The sequence below is a fragment of the Somniosus microcephalus genome, chromosome 12 (genome assembly GCF_052327205.1).
Source record: "Somniosus microcephalus isolate GS21.2 chromosome 12, FLI_Smic_1.0, whole genome shotgun sequence".
Classification (NCBI taxonomy): domain Eukaryota; kingdom Metazoa; phylum Chordata; class Chondrichthyes; order Squaliformes; family Somniosidae; genus Somniosus; species Somniosus microcephalus.
The window spans coordinates 220,988,878-220,993,877 of NC_140998.1; the positions used below are offsets into that span (position 1 = coordinate 220,988,878).

Below are 5,000 nucleotides of genomic sequence, written 5' to 3' on the forward strand. Positions count from 1 at the left end.
ATGGAGCGAGGGGAAACTCGAGCGAGGGGGTGGGGAGAGGGGGAGCGAGGGGGAGGGGAAGCGAGGGGGAGGGGGAGCGAGGGGGTGGGCAGAGGGGGAGATGGATGGAGCGAGGGGAACTCGAGAGAGGGGGTGCGGCAGAGGGGAGCGAGGGGGAGGGGAAGCGATGGGGAGAGGGGGCGAGGGGCAGAGGGGGAGATGGATGGAGCGAGGGGAAACGCGAGCGAGGGGGTGGGGAGAGGGGGAGCGAGGGGGAGGGGAAGCGAGGGGGAGAGGGAGCGAGGGGGAGGGGCAGAGGGGGAGATGGATGGAGCGAGGGAAACGCGGAGCGAGGGGGTGGGGAGAGGGGGAGCGATGGGGAGGGGAAGCGAGGGGGAGGGGGAGCGAGGGGGTGGGGCAAGAGGGGGAGATGGATGGAGCGAGGGGAAACTCGAGCGAGGGGGTGGGGAGAGGGGCAGCGAGGGGGAGGGGAAGCGATGGGGAGAGGGAGCGAGGGGGTGGGGCAGAGGGGGTGATGGATGGAGCGAGGGGGAAACTCGAGCGAGGGGGTACCTGAACGGTCCTGAAGTCCACGTACTCGTAGTGGAAGTGAGCACATTCCGCCAGCTTGGGGAAATGACCTTTCACGATGGAGGACCTGAAAATTGAAAGAAAGGAGTGTGAGAGTCGAGGGGGAAAGATCAGAACCAGGAGACGCGAGAGGCGGGAATGGAGGAGAGCCAGGGAATATCTTTATAAACAGCAATAATTCAGGGGGGTGGAGCAAACACGGAGAGGGCGATAAACACATGGAGAGCGAGAGGGGGAGGAAAGATGGAGAGACAGAGAGAGAGAGAGAGAGACATAGATAGAGAAAGAGAGACAGAGAGAGAGAGAGAGTTAATGGTTAATGGTAGGTTCAGAGGGGACTCCCAAGGGAGACTCACATACTCCTCAACTCTTGGGTCTAGTGTGGTGGACTATACAATCACTGACCTGGACCCCTGCGATATCAACGCATTCACTGTCAGGCAGCAATCCCCCCTCTCAGACCATAACCAAATAAATGTGTACCTTAAACTTTCTGCCCAAACTACAGACACAAAAAAGGAACACAGTAAGCTACATAAAATAAACCAGACATACAGATGGGCCCCAGACAGTGGAGATAAATTCATCACAGCACTAAATTCACCTGATCTCACAAGTAAAATTTCAAAATTTAAAGAAAATCTATATGAGATCACCAGAGATGGTGTAAACACGGCCATAGAGGATATAAATATGATCTTCCATGAGGCAGCTGTAAAAGCCGACCTCGTGAAACAGAAGAGGAAGCATCACAAAAGACAAAATAAAAATATGAAATGGTTTGACCACGAATGCAAAAATGCCAGAAAAGACCTGAGAAAAATATCAAACCAAAAGCATCGGCAACCAAACAATCCGGACCTACGTACTAGATACAATGAAACCCTCAAAAGATATAAACACACCATTAGGAACAAAACACAAAATTACACCCACAAAATACTCGAAGAAATTGAAAACTCCACCAATCCAAAACAATTCTGGGAAATGTGGAATAACCTGAGTACAACACAATTGCAAGCATTACCAATCCAAGATGGCGACATCTGGAGAACACATTTTGAAAACCTCTACAAAGACATCCCAAAAAACAAAACAAACCCAAGTCAACATCAGGTCACAGAAAAACTCCACACATTAGAAGCAACAATTAAAGACAACCAAAACCCTCTAGACTCCCCAATCACATGGAAAGAACTGGCCACAAAAACAAAATCTCTCCACCTAAAGAAAGCCTGTGGCCCAGACAACATCAAAAATGAAATGCTAAAGTTCAGCAATATGGAGATGCAGGGTGCGATACTCAAACTATTCAACATCATATTACGCTCAGGCTGTTTTCCCGATATCTGGTGCCAAGGACTAATCTCCCCCATATATAAAAGTGGAAACAAATCAGACCCAAATAACTACCGCGGCATCTGTGTCAACAGTTGTCTAGGGAAGTTATTCTGCAGTATTCTAAATAGTAGATTACTTGATTTTCTTAACAAACATAATATCCTCAGAAAAAACCAAATAGGCTTTCTTCCAAAACACCGCACCGCCGACCATATCTATACCCTTCACACCCTCATTGAAAAACATAAACACCAAACAAAAAATGGGAAAATATTCGCCTGTTTCATCGACTTCAAGAAAGCCTTTGACTCTATATGGCACGAAGGGCTCTATTATAAACTTCTTCAGTGTGGAATAGGGGGCAAAGTCTATGACCTTATTAAATCAATGTATCTGAAAAACAAATGCGGGGTCAAAATTGGAGACAAACGCACCGATTTCTTCACCCAGAGAAGAGGCGTCCGGCAGGGCTGCAATTTGAGCCCGACCCTGTTCAACATATACATAAATGAATTAGCAGACATGCTGGAGCAAAGCGAGTCACCAGGTCTCCGTCTCCTGGATGGAGAAGTGAAGTCCCTGTTCTATGCGGACGACCTGGTTCTGCTGTCTCCCACAGAACAGGGATTACAGCAACAACTAGACCTACTCGACAAATACTGCCAAAATTGGGCTCTAACAGTAAATCTAAAGAAAACCAACATCATGATTTTTCAGAAAAGACCCAGATGTCAGGAAAACAAATACCAGTTTACCCTCAGTGATACCACTATAGGACACACTATGAGCTACACCTACCTTGGTCTAACTATTACAGCATCAGGGAGCTTCAGCATAGCAGTGAATGCACTAAAAGAAAAAGCCCGAAGAGCCCTATATGCAATAAAAAGAAAATTCTACAACATCCAAATCCCAATCAAAATCTGGCTCAAAATTTTTGACAGCATAATCCTGCCCATTGCACTGTACGGTAGTGAAGTATGGGGCCCGCTAAATCACCAAAGCTACACTAAATGGGAAAAACACACAATAGAAGCCCTACATGCAGAATTCTGCCGAAGCATCCTTCGCACCCAAAGAAAAACGCCAACAAATGCATGCAGAGCTGAACTAGGCAGATACCCACTGATAATAAACATCCAAAAACGAGCACTAAACTTCCTAAATCACCTCAAATCTAGCTCCCCAGACACCCTTCATTTCAAAGCCTTTCAGACCCAAGAGCTAAACCCAGAAAAGAGTCCCCTGAGTCAGCTGCTACTGAAACTAAGTACTCAGCCGGACCCTGACCAGCCCCAGACCAACACAGCCGTCCAAACACCAATCCGAGTGAACCAAATCATTAAACAATGCAAAGAAACCTACCTGGAACATTGGAACAAAATAACCGAAAACCAAAGCAGATTAGAATGTTACCGGGCCCTAAAAAGAGAATATAAACTGGCAGACTACCTCACGACCATCAGAGACACAAAACAGAGACAGACCCTCACCAGGTACAGACTAAGCGACCACCAACTGGAAATTGAAAAAGGCAGATACAAGAAATCCTGGCAGCCTAGAGAGAATAGAATATGCGATCAATGTCTGGCTGGCGAGGTTGAAACAGAAATGCATTTCCTCCTAAAATGCGAAAAATTCAACACATCAAGAAACATATTATTCAACAAGCTAAGCCAAACAACCCCAGATTTCAAGGAATTGGATGATCTGTCAAAATTGAGATTAGTCCTAGGAGAAGGAGACAGACCATACCTTGGGGCCAAATATGTAACAACATGTCACAACCTGAGGACTGTTTAAAAATAAGACTGTTTAAAATTAATATTGAACGTACCAAATGAAGTACAAAGACTGTTTAAAATTAATATTGTTTAAAAGTAATATTGTATGTACCCAACAAATGTCAAATCGATTGACACCTACAGAATGTTAGAAAACTGTACCTTTTTGCAATGTAAGCTTTGGCAATATGGTTCTCTGTAAACTTTCATGCCAATAAAGCATTTGAATTGAATTGAATTGAATTGAATTGACAGTGACAGAGAGAGAGACAGAGAGACACAGAGAGAGACACAGAGAGACAGAGAGAGAGAGATAGACAGAAAGAGAGACAGTGAGACAGAGAGACAGTGAGAGTGAGACAGAGAGAGTGAGACGGAGAGAGAGAGAGACAGAGAGACACAGAGAGAGACACAGAGAGAGAGAGAGAGAGGACCCATCCTCTTTCAGAGCATTCACAGTCAAACCACAAACAACACTGTCAGACCACAGTCAAATTACTGCATATCTTAAAAGAACAGAAACAACCAACACAGAAACACAACCCAGTAAGCTGTACAACATTAAAAAATCCTACAGATGGGCCAAAAACAGCACGGAAAAATACCAGAAACCAATTAGCAATCAATCAACTCAAGCTCTCTTGGACACCTTTCTGGAAAATACATACACTCACGATAAAGAAGGCGTAAACCGGTCGGTGAATAACCTAAATAATATTTTTGATAATTTGGCATCAATGTCAAACTTGAAAGTTCGCAAGAATAAACCCAAAACAAAAAACTACGAAAAATGGTTTGACTCAGATTGCCAGAACATGAGGAAAAAACTCAGAAAAATATCAAAACAAAAACACAGACAGCCAGAAAACGAGGAATTACGCCTTACTTATTGTCAGGCACTAACACAATACAAAAACACACTCAGAACCAAGAAAGAGCAATATATTAAGAATACACTCAGCTCCATTGAGGAATCCATTGATTCCAATTGTTTCTGGGACAACTGGAATACATTACACAAAAAACAACATGACGAATTGGCCATTCAAAACGGAGACACATGGGAAAACCATTTTGAAAAATTATACCAGAAAAACACACTAAGCCCAGAGCAATACCAAATATGCAAAAAACTGGAAAAGCTCGAATTGGCCATAAAAGATAACCAAAACCCGCTAGACCCCATAATAACTGAAAAAGAGCTAGTTGAAAAACTCAAGGACCTGCGACCAGGAAAAGCTTGCGGTGCAGACGGCATCCTAAGCGAGATGATTAAACACACGGACGATAAAATGAAATTGGCCA

General features: G+C 44.5%; 1 protein-coding gene across 1 annotated transcript in view; it reads right to left on the reverse strand.

The window, feature by feature from the left end:
• Positions 1-552: 552 nt before the first annotated feature.
• Positions 553-5,000, reverse strand: part of proser3 (proline and serine rich 3) — a 120,947-nt gene continuing 116,499 nt past the window's right edge. Inside the window, exon 14 of the transcript XR_015080393.1 lies at positions 553-637. The gene's annotated coding sequence lies outside the window, so the exon portion shown is untranslated. The remainder of the gene's footprint in view (positions 638-5,000) is intronic.